This window comes from Pseudophryne corroboree, chromosome 1, assembly GCF_028390025.1.
Source record: "Pseudophryne corroboree isolate aPseCor3 chromosome 1, aPseCor3.hap2, whole genome shotgun sequence".
Lineage (NCBI taxonomy): Eukaryota > Metazoa > Chordata > Amphibia > Anura > Myobatrachidae > Pseudophryne > Pseudophryne corroboree.
In genome coordinates, this window is record NC_086444.1 from 373,914,951 (window position 1) to 373,927,581 (window position 12,631).

General features: G+C 45.3%; 1 protein-coding gene across 1 annotated transcript in view; it reads left to right on the plus strand.

The window, feature by feature from the left end:
• The window catches only part of C1H12orf43 (chromosome 1 C12orf43 homolog), a 108,344-nt gene that overhangs the window by 93,715 nt on the left and 1,998 nt on the right, over nucleotides 1–12,631 (plus strand). The gene's annotated exons all lie outside the window — the stretch shown is intronic.

Below are 12,631 nucleotides of genomic sequence, written 5' to 3' on the forward strand. Positions count from 1 at the left end.
CCCCACACTCACTACAGATGACACACACACACCTGTCCCCACACTCACTACAGATGACACACCCACACAGTCCAGGATCTGGCAGCTACTCACCCCAGTCACGCTGCTCAGCTTAGGGATGGCCATCGACCATCGATGATTCAAAATAATCGATGGTTTATGGCCGATGTAGAATACTTTTGCCATCGATGGGGGAGAACCAGATGGTTTCCCTCCATCGATGGAAAGGTATTACTAAATATTTCTTTTTTTTAAATGTGGTGTCGGGACACGGAGCATAGCTCCGCCCCCTGACACCCGCTAAGCCATGCCCCTGGTTTTTCATTGGTCCGCGGACCAGCCTGCACCTTTCAGTGGTGGCCATCGAGTGGTGCAAACCATTGATGGTTCACCATAGATGGTTTGTATACCATCGATGGTTATCGTCGATGGTATCATCGATGGCCATCCCTAGCTCAGCTCCGGTGTCTGTCTTCCTGCACTTACTGGATTGGTCACATGGCCAATCCAAGCTGCCCATCAGAGCACAAGTACGCCCCCACTCTGAGGCATGCCTCCCATTTCTCTTTTCTAAGCAGCATGATTGGCTGCTGTGTAGCCCCACCCCACTGTATAGGCAGGCTCTGGCAGTGTGTGAGATGAGGCTCAGCTCCCACGGCCTCATATCTGTCTCTTCCTGCTATTACCGGAGCCCTGCAACTCTGACCAGTTTTACCTATAAAATGCTTGCACTTATACAAAGAATATGCTTAGAAGTTATAAGCATCTTCTTTGTGTTATTCCAATCATTTTTATAGTCAAAACTGTAAAGTATGAAAGGGAGCATAACAGATGAGGCTCTGCCTCCCCTGACTGCACGTCCCTGGTATACAGTATATTAAAATTAACTCTTACTGGCAACAACAAATACAATTTCACATGTTACATTTCAGACAGAGTGACGGCCATAACGCCTGACGTGTTCTATTTGGACTTATTCACATAGTATTTTGTCAAAAATGTTGATATATTTTTTTTACATATATATTTGCTATACTGTGTCTTCTTGTATTTTCAGCTTAGTGGTTCTTTGAGTTAAAGAAGGAAGTTGTTTTAGTATTACAATAAATGAAACATTGCTTCATTATAAGACTCCGGGTTATTGACATTATTACCCAACACCCGTGTTTTATGTAGTTATTTTGAACACCTTATGATTTTGCATTATAATGTGATCATGAGATAGTTATGCATACACTTAATAATTATGGACAGTTAAAATGTAACTCCCTATGAAAGGCTGTATAGTCTATTATTTTACAGTGCACTACATGACTGACAAGAAGTCTTCATACTCATTAATTATACAGTGGTTCCACATGCTGGCTGCTCTTGTTGTTGTGGTTGTATAGGCTAAGCCCTCGTACCCTGTATGGCCCTTACAGCGCCATGCCCTTATCATGTTTTCATGGCTTCCATGATTATTATAGGAACAATGATTCCATACTACAATAAAAAGTTTCCAACAGCGTCCTTGAAAAATTCAGCTTTCATGAGTTACAGTATATAGCTAACTGTATGTGAGGATGTATATCTATTGCACCCAGCACTAACAAAGAGAACAAATTATCTACTTGCTTTCCAACTTTTATTAACTACTTGCCCCGGTGCTTTACAAGTTTTAAGAGTGATAGATATGTAAAATAAACCAGTAGGTCTTGACCCTCTTCCAATACACAATAATAATCTAACATTTCAGTGTAACAAAAAAAACGTGTTTGATTATATAAAATACTAGTGAAAGGACATTGTGTTTGTCCCCGTCCCTGTGCTCTGTCTGGTGCTCGTTCTGCCCTCTGTTTCTCCCCACTCCGCTCCATCACATTTTTCTTATAGACACTCAAGCAGCAATCTAGCATCACAAGACCCGGACCAGCAGTGACAAATACATTTAATAACTCAGTCTTCAGAGGACCAGATGAAGATAGTACTGATGGAGGGAGGACAGTCAATGTATTTTGTACAATTTCTTTGTTAAGCACATTTTAACTAGAGAATCAGTACAGCGTTATCTGGATTAAAATTGCAACTTAACCCAGAAGTCAAAACATTTTTGCTAAGCAGTAGTAAACATTTCCAAAAGGAAATGCAAGTGGATATAATAGAATGAATCAGCTCACTAATAAAATTAAATTAAATAAAATAGGCATCACTGTGTTCTAATGAAAATACGACTCAATATGAAAATAGGACTCTTCTACTTTTCTGCCCTGTGCTTCAGTTCACACCCATATCTAGGTGAAAATGAAAGCACATTATGAAAAATCCTTAAAAGAAAAAAGCTAACCAGACAGTAAAATGTATATATTTTATCATTGGTTAAGTCCCATATACCTGTAAGGGGGTATTCATTTTTTCAACTGGTCAAAAAAACGGCACAGGGTATTCAATTGCGGATGTTTTCGCACGTTTTTTTTAATCCATTTTTGGCATGGGCGAAAATTGTGCCAAAAACACATGTATCAGCAGCGAATTAGTAACTAGGTCGACAGGGTGTCTAGGTCGACAGGGTCTTTAGGTCGACATGTTCTAGGTTGACAGGTCAAAAGGTCGACATGAGTTTTTAATGTTATTTTGGCGTCGTTTTCTTCGTAGAGTGACCGGGAACCCCAATTAGTGCACCGCGTCCCCTCGCATGGCTCGCTTCGCTCGCCATGCTTTGGGCATGGTGCCTTCGCTTCGCTCGGCACAGATTACCGTTCCAATCGTAGTCCACGTGGATCGTTAAGTATGAAAAGGTTCAAAAAAAGAAAAAAATTGTGAAAAACTCATGTCGACCTTTTGACCTGTCGACCTAGAACATGTCGACCTAAAGACCCTATCGACCTAGACACCCTGTCGACCAATAGTGGTCGACCTAGACATTGTCGACCTAGTTACTGTCGACTTTCAGTCCGGATCCCGTCAAGAAAACGGCACAGGCATTGAATAGGTTGAATGTAAATTCGACATAAAACCTGGTGAACAGTGCAGTTTCCTTGACTGGCCGAAAAAACAGCACTAATTGAATAACACCCCCCCCCTCCCCCCTTCCTAAATTTTGTGGATCATTGTTTAACAAAAGCCATGAAATGGGCACAAGTTCTTTAGTTAGATCGTATTAATGAATCTTGTTGGATACAGTATGTCTGAAGCCTGTGCCTCTACCCATTCGCAAACTGTCCATCCTTTGTGGTACTGCATCTGTAGTTTCATGATTTCCACTTGCTCTGACTGTATGGTTATACCTGTTCTGAGAACTCACACACCTCCTGTTTAGCATGTAGCTGTTCTCACGTGACTTGAACGTTCAGGTCTCTTTTGTGTCTTTGCCTGTCCAGTGCTAAGGAACTTGTGGTGCCTTATAATTCTAATTAATTTTTTGAGAGAGATAAAGAACAATCTGCTTCTAAAGGTGTGTACACACGGTGCAATATTTCTTATGATTTTGACTATATAGTCAAAATCGTAAGACAATATAGTGCATATCGCACCGTGTGTATAGTCCTTGCGATGCCGATGTGCGGTCCCGCAGGATCGGCATCGCAAGGAAAAATAGACTGTACAGGCAGACCAACATTGACTATATCGCCGGGGCCGGGCTCCGGCCACATCGCATAGTAAATGTCGGGCTGTACGGCACATCGCGCCGTGTTTACACAGCCTAACTTGTCATGTTACAGGCTGTGTTTCAAAAAAGACAGGATCTGATTAGCTGGTACTTTATCTATATCACTTCATCTCTCTCCAAGCTTTGATAGATCTTCCCCTAAGTTTGATGCTGATATAGGACATGCTTTCAATGGATAGAATTAAAATGTTATTACAGCTGGCAGCCACTAGATGGCGCTGAACTGAGCTGTGCAATTGTAGCTCCAATCGGGCGCGATGGACTGACGGCAAGCTGAAATGTGTGAAAAGTGACCTGTTTGGGCGCCCAAACGGCACTTTCTCCGATCGTGCCCATTAGTTTAGACAGGTTTAGCAGTTTACGTGGCTAAACCCAATACTAATGGGCACGATAGGGGATATCGCCCCTGCGATCTCCCATAACTTTAGATGGGAGACCAGTGGTGATAACAATTGAATTTCCCCCAATATGTTCCCCCAGAGTAGCCTCTAGCTAATAATTTGAATCATGTCCCATATAATTTTGTAAATTGGTCAAGTAGGATGAATGTCTTAATATTGTCACCGGGTCCCAACGAGCAGATGATCTTTGCGACGCACCTTCAGGTGTGCAAGCAGGGACAAAGGAGGGCTCCCATGGAAACGCTACTTGATATTTTTCTGTATAGCAAGTGCCTGAGCTGTACTTTTTTTTTTTTTTCCAAGCCGGGAAGGTCGCCAGTGTACATTTGACGTCACACCACTGTAGTGACTGTCAGAAGGCTGAACCTATGCTTTGTAGAGAGATTCTGTGCTAAGATTATTTCTACAGCTATGTAACATTACCTGGTGATTTTATTAGTAGCTTGAATTGGTCCTGAAGAGCTGTAATGTTCATTGGATTGTTTAAATGACTGGACGTTTGGATCAACCCATATCATGTGAAAACATACTTATTTTGCTGTCACATCCAGTATATACAGTAACATAGGTTCTGAGGTTGAAAAAAAGACAATTGTCCATTGAGTTCAACCTGTTAGTGGTCTCCTACACTGTAATATTTTAAAACTAATTTTCTCTGACGTCCTAGTGGATGCTGGGACTCCGTCAGGACCATGGGGAATAGCGGCTCCGCAGGAGACAGGGCACAAAATTTAAAAGTTTGACCACTAGGTGGTGTGTACTGGCTCCTCCCCCTATGACCCTCCTCCAAGCCTCAGTTAGGTTTTTGTGCCCGTCCGAGCAGGGTGCAATCTAGGTGGCTCTCCTAAAGAGCTGCTTAGAAAAAGTTTGTTAGGTTTTTTATTTTCAGTGAGTCCTGCTGGCAACAGGCTCACTGCAACGAGGGACTTAGGGGAGAAGAAGTGAACTCACCTGCGTGCAGGATGGATTTGCTTCTTAGGCTACTGGACACTAGCTCCAGAGGGACGATCACAGGTACAGCCTGGATGGGTCACCGGAGCCGCGCCGCCGACCCCCTTGCAGATGCCGAATAGAGAAGAGGTCCAGAAACCGGCGGCAGAAGACGTCTCAGTCTTCATGAGGTAGCGCACAGCACTGCAGCTGTGCGCCATTGCTCTCCGCACACTTCACACCAGCGGTCACTGAGGGTGCAGGGCGCTGGGGGGGGCGCCCTGGGCAGCAATGTAATATACCTATTCTGGCTAAAATATATCACATATAGCCCCTGGGGCTATATGGATGTATTTAACCCCTGCCAGGTTCCAAAAAAACCGGGAGAAGAAGCCCGCCGAAAAGGGGGCGGGGCCTATTCTCCTCAGCACACAGCGCCATTTTCCTGCCCAGCTCCGCTGCGAGGAAGGCTCCCAGGACTCTCCCCTGCACTGCACTACAGAAACAGAAAACAGAGAGGGGGGGCACTTATTGGCGATATTTATAATATTTGAGCTGCTATAAAGGGAACACACTTATTAAGGTTGTCCCTATATATATTTATAGCGCTTGGGTGTGTGCTGGCAAACTCTCCCTCTGTCTCCCCAAAGGGCTAGTGGGGTCCTGTCTTCTATCAGAGCATTCCCTGTGTGTCTGCTGTGTGTCGGTACGTGTGTGTCGACATGTATGAGGACGATGTTGGCGTGGAGGCGGAGCAATTGCCTGTAATGGTGATGTCACCCCCTAGGGAGTCGACACCAGAATGGATGGCTTTGTTTATGGAATTACGGGATAGTGTCAGCACGCTACAAAAGTCGGTTGACGACATGAGACAGCCGGCAAACCAGTTAGTACCTGTCCAGGCGTCTCAGACACCGTCAGGGGCTGTAAAACGCCCTTTACCTCAGTCGGTCGACACAGACCCAGACACTGACACTGAATCCAGTGTCGACGGTGAAGAAACAAACGTATTTTCCAGTAGGGCCACACGTTATATGATCACGGCAATGAAGGAGGCTTTGCATATCTCTGATACTGCAAGTACCACAAAAAGGGGTATTATGTGGGGTGTGAAAAAACTACCGATAGTTTTTCCTGAATCAGAGGAACTGAATGAAGTGTGTGATGAAGCGTGGGTTACCCCAGATAGAAAACTGCTAATTTCAAAGAAGTTATTGGCATTATACCCTTTCCCGCCAGAGGTTAGGGCGCGCTGGGAAACACCTCCTAGTTTGGATAAGGCGCTCACACGCTTATCAAAGCAAGTGGCGTTACCGTCTCCTGATACGGCCGCCCTCAAGGATCCAGCTGATAGGAGGCTGGAGAATACATTAAAAAGTATATACACACATACGGGTGTTATACTGAGACCAGCAATCGCCTCAGCCTGGATGTGCAGTGCTGGCGTGGCTTGGTCGGAGTCACTGTCTGAAAATATTGATACCCTGGATAGGGACAGTATTTTACTGACTATAGAGCAGTTAAAGGATGCATTTCTTTATATGCGAGATGCACAGAGAGATATTTGCACTCTGGCATCAAGAGTAAGTGCGATGTCCATATCTGCCAGAAGAAGTTTATGGACACGCCAGTGGTCAGGTGATGCGGATTCCAAACGACATATGGAAGTATTGCCGTATAAGGGGGAGGAATTATTTGGGGTCGGTCTATCGGATCTGGTGGCCACGGCAACGGCCGGAAAATCCACCTTTTTACCCCAGGTCACCTCCCAGCAGAAAAAGCCGCAGGCTTTTCAGCCACAGTCCTTTCGTTCCTATAAGAACAAACGAGCAAAAGGACATTACTATTTGCCCCGAGGCAAAGGAAAGGGTAAGAGACTGCAACAAGCAGCTCCTTCCCAGGAGCAGAAGCCCTCCCCGGCTTCTACAAAGGCGTCAGCATGACGCTGGGACCTTACAAGCAGACTCAGGGGCGGTGGGGGGTCGCCTCAAACATTTCAGCGCACAGTGGGCTCACTCGCAGGTGGACCCCTGGATCCTGCAGGTAGTATCTCAGGGTTACAGGTTGGAATTCGAGAAGTCCCCTCCTCGCCGTTTCCTAAAGTCTGCTTTGCCAACGTCTCCCTCCGACAGGGCGACGGTATTGGAGGCCTTTCACAAGCTGTATTCTCAGCAGGTGATAGTCAAGGTACCCCTCCTACAACAGGGACAGGGGTATTACTCCACGCTATTTGTGGTACCGAAGCCGGACGGCTCGGTAAGACCGATTCTAAATCTAAAATCTCTGAACCTGTACATACAAAAATTCAAGTTCAAGATGGAGTCACTCAGAGCAGTGATAGCGAATCTGGAAGAAGGGGATTTTATGGTGTCCTTGGACATCAAGGATGCTTACCTTCATGTTCCAATTTGTCCTTCACACCAAGGGTACCTCAGGTTCGTGGTCCAAAACTGTCATTATCAGTTTCAAACGCTGCCGTTTGGATTGTCCACGGCACCTCGGGTCTTTACCAAGGTAATGGCCGAAATGATGATCCTCCTTCGAAGAGAAGGCGTCTTAATTATCCCTTACTTGGACGATCTCCTGATAAGGGCAAGATCCAGAGAACAGCTGGAGGTCGGAGTAGCACTAACCCAAGTAGTGCTCCAACAACACGGGTGGATTCTGAATTTTCCAAAATCCCAACTGATCCCGACGACACGTCTGTTGTTCCTAGGGATGATTCTGGACACTGTTCAGAAAAAGGTATTTCTTCCGGAGGAGAAAGCCAGGGAGTTATCCGATCTAGTCAGGAACCTCCTAAAACCAGGAAAAGTATTTGTGCATCAATGCACAAGAGTCCTGGGAAAAATGGTAGCTTCTTACGAAGCGATTCCATTCGGCAGATTCCATGCACGAACTTTTCAGTGGGATCTGCTGGACAAATGGTCCGGATCGCATCTGCAGATGCATCAGCGGATAAAATTGTCCACAAGGACAAGAGTGTCTCTGCTATGGTGGTTGCAGAGTGCTCATCTGTTAGAGGGCCGCAGATTCGGCATACAGAACTGGGTCCTAGTGACCACGGATGCCAGCCTGAGAGGCTGGGGAGCGGTCACACAGGGAAGAAACTTCCAGGGCGTGTGGTCAAGCCTGGAGACGTCTCTTCACATAAATATACTGGAGCTAAGAGCAATCTACAATGCTCTAAGCCTGGCAAAACCTCTGCTTCAGGGTCAGCCGGTGTTGATTCAGTCGGACAACATCACGGCAGTCGCTCACGTAAACAGACAGGGCGGCACAAGAAGCAGGAGGGCAATGGCAGAAGCTGCAAGGATTCTCCGCTGGGCAGAAATTCATGTGTTAGCACTGTCAGCTGTGTTCATCCCGGGAGTGGACAACTGGGAAGCAGACTTCCTCAGCAGACACGATCTGCACCCGGGAGAGTGGGGACTTCATCCAGAAGTCTTCCACATGATTGTGGTCCATTGGGAAAGACCAATGGTGGACATGATGGCGTCCCGCCTCAACAAAAAACTGGACAGGTATTGCGCCAGGTCAAGAGACCCTCAGGCAATAGCTGTAGACGCTCTGGTAACACCATGGGTGTACCAGTCAGTGTATGTGTTTCCTCCTCTGCCTCTCATACCAAAAGTACTGAGAATTATACGGCAAAGGGGAATAAGAACGATACTCGTGGCTCCGGATTGGCCAAGAAGAACTTGGTACCCGGAACTTCAGGAGATGCTCACGGAAGATCCGTGGCCTCTACCTCTAAGACGGGACCTGCTTCAGCAGGGACCGTGTCTATTCCAAGACTTACCGCGGCTGCGTTTGACGGCATGGCGATTGAACGCCGAATCCTAAGGGAAAAAGGCATTCCGGAAGAGGTCATCCCTACTCTGGTAAAAGCCAGGAAGGAGGTGACTGCACAACATTATCACCGCATTTGGAGAAAATATGTTGCGTGGTGTGAGGCCAGGAAGGGCCCGACGGAGGAATTTCAACTGGGTCGATTCCTACATTTCCTGCAAACAGGATTGTCTATGGGCCTCAAATTAGGGTCCATTAAGGTTCAAATTTCGGCCCTGTCGATTTTCTTCCAGAAAGAATTGGCTTCAGTTCCTGAAGTCCAGACTTTTGTAAAAGGAGTACTACATATACAGCCCCCGGTTGTGCCCCCAGTGGCACCGTGGGACCTTAATGTAGTTTTGGATTTTCTCAAATCCCATTGGTTTGAGCCACTCAAATCGGTGGATTTGAAATATCTTACATGGAAAGTAACCATGCTACTGGCCCTGGCTTCAGCCAGGAGAGTGTCAGAATTGGCGGCTTTATCGTATAAAAGCCCATATCTGATTTTCCATTCGGACAGGGCAGAACTGCGGACGCGTCCTCACTTTCTGCCTAAGGTGGTTTCAGCGTTTCACCTGAACCAGCCTATTGTGGTGCCTGCGGCTACTAGCGATTTGGAGGATTCCAAGTTGCTGGACGTTGTCAGAGCATTGAAAATATATATTTCAAGGACGGCTGGAGTCAGAAAATCTGACTCGCTGTTTATACTGTATGCACCCAACAAGCTGGGTGCTCCTGCTTCTAAGCAGACGATTGCTCGTTGGATTTGTAGCACAATTCAACTTGCACATTCTGTGGCAGGCCTGCCACAGCCTAAATCTGTCAAGGCCCATTCCACAAGGAAGGTGGGCTCATCTTGGGCGGCTGCCCGAGGGGTCTCGGCATTACAACTCTGCCGAGCAGCTACGTGGTCAGGGGAGAACACGTTTGTAACATTCTACAAATTTGATACCCTGGCTAAGGAGGACCTGGAGTTCTCTCATTCGGTGCTGCAGAGTCATCCGCACTCTCCCGCCCGTTTGGGAGCTTTGGTATAATCCCCATGGTCCTGACGGAGTCCCAGCATCCACTAGGACGTCAGAGAAAATAAGATTTTACTTACCGATAAATCTATTTCTCGTAGTCCGTAGTGGATGCTGGGCGCCCATCCCAAGTGCGGATTGTCTGCAATACTTGTACATAGTTATTGTTACAAAAAAATCGGGTTGTTATTGTTGTGAGCCGTCTGTTCAGAGGCTCCTACGTTTGTCATACTGTTAACTGGGTTCAGATCACAAGTTGTACGGTGTGATTGGTGTGGCTGGTATGAGTCTTACCCGGGATTCAAAATCCTTCCTTATTGTGTACGCTCGTCCGGGCACAGTATCCTAACTGAGGCTTGGAGGAGGGTCATAGGGGGAGGAGCCAGTACACACCACCTAGTGGTCAAACTTTTAAATTTTGTGCCCTGTCTCCTGCGGAGCCGCTATTCCCCATGGTCCTGACGGAGTCCCAGCATCCACTACGGACTACGAGAAATAGATTTATCGGTAAGTAAAATCTTATTTTAACTGTGGTGAGTGTTTAGCAGTTATGTCTATTCATCTCTTTTTTGCATGATTTACCCACCATAACCCTGTATATCCTTATCCGTTAAGAATTTATCTAGCCCAGTGGTTCCCAACCTCGGTCCTCAAGTACCCCCAACAGTTCATGTGTTCCAGATCACCTAACAGTTGAACTGTTGGGTGTACTTGAGGACCGAGGTTGGGAACCACTGATCTAGCCCATTCTTAAAAACAATGATTGAGTCCGCCTTTACTACACTCTCAGGCAGGGAATTCCAAATACGTATTGTCCTTACTGTGAAGAAACCTTTCCGTCTCTGGGTGTGAAATCTCCTCTCTTCTAACGTAAGCGGGTGTCCCCATGTCCTTTGTGAGGATCTTACCAAAAACAAATCCACTGCTAGCTCTGTTTTTTGTCCCATTATATATTTGTAAATGTTAATCATGTCCCCTCTTAATCTCCTTTTTTCCAGTGTAAACAGCCTAGCAAGCCTCTCCTCGTATTCTAGCGTCTCTAACCCCGTAATCAATTTTGTTGCTCTTCTCTGAACCTTTTCTAGTTCCATGATAACCTTTTTGTAGTATGGTGCCCATAATTGTGCGCAGTATTCGAGATGTGGCCTCACTAGTGATTTATATAATGGGAGTACAACACTCTCATCCCTTGCATCAGTTCCCTGCTTTATGCATGCTAATACTTTGTTTGCCTTATTTGCTGTATTCCTACTTTGCTACATTCCTACTTTGGGTACTACTGCTAAGTTTGTTACTATGAGAACACCCAAATCATTTTCCAATACAGAATCCCCTAGTTTTTCCCCATTTAGTGTGTAGGTAGTATATTTGTTCTTGCTACCAAAGTGCATTACCTTACATTTGTCTATATTGAACCTCATTCTCCATTTTCCTGCCCATGCTTCCAGTTTAAATAAATCATTCTGAAGAGACTCCGCATTCCCTTCCGAATTTATAACCTTACACAGTTATTACACAATGTACACCATGCTTTCTAGACCTACCTCTAGATCATTTATGAAAATGTTGAACTTGTAGTACTTTTGTAATTCAGTACAACTCATATGTACAAGAAATAATTTACTTTAGCTCCCTGGCATGGGCTATTAAGGCCATTTGTGAACCAGGAAAAAATGCAGGTTGCATCACAATTTTCTGTCTGTGACATTATTCCTCTATTTTTTCATTAACATGCCAGATATATGTAGGAAAACATGGATTTGTGGTTTAAGATGTCTGTGGGGTGCAAACATATTTCCATATGCAATTCATGGGTGAGGAAACGGTATGTTTACAGGGGCATTACTTGTTTTGCAGGGAAGATATTGGGCAAAGCCTTTTTCATAAAACAAGAAATTGTTAGTACAGATGTTCTCTCAATCTTATGATTCACTTAAGACTTAAAAGATTTGACTCCGCAATACTTTAGGAGAAACATTCAAAATTAAGTAGCGGGTGCTCCTAAAGCACTAGTAATCAGCACTTTGAACCAACGGTTTTATTCTTTTCAAAAACAGATATACAAATGGCGCACATAACCATTCAGAACCAGATATACGTCTGTGCCAAGGAATGCCTAATGGCAAGGAGTACCTAGAAAGTCCCAGTAGATTATTATTAGAGTTGTATCTCTATGTACCCGATATCAATTAGCTCTAACAAGAAGTATTTTAAACTTTGTGTCGGCTCCTTCTGAGTTTACTCTTTCCACCATGTACAATGCCAGAATGACACGTGTATTTCATTTTTTCGGGTTCATAAATTAATCCCGGTATCATTTGGGTTGGGGTGTGAACTGGTAAACCAGAGAACTGGATAAGGATTCCTCAACAGAACAGATTGGTGATATGAGGATCTTAGAAAACTGGTGCAAGGAGCTGTGTTGTGAAATAAACCTAAGTTGGATACAGGTGTGCCCTTATACACTTATCCTTTTTGCGCCATATGGAAGAAGATGCTGGATGAGACCTGTGGGTAGAGATTCCTGTGCTGCTTACTTTTTCCTCAATTCTGCTAGTTATGTGTTTTGGTTTGTATATAGGGCCTGACAACAGTCACAGTCAGGATTTATTAGCTAAGTGATTTGACATGAGGCGGTAACAGGGAGGTGGCTACTAAAACGCAAGCGTGTCAGGACTATTTTGGGAGCATTAACTGCCTGCGACTGTGATCCCGTACTCAGTCCAAATGGCTCTTGTGTGTCCGTTCCAACGGCTAGTCTGTCTGGGTTACTGAGATGTTCATTTATCGACCGA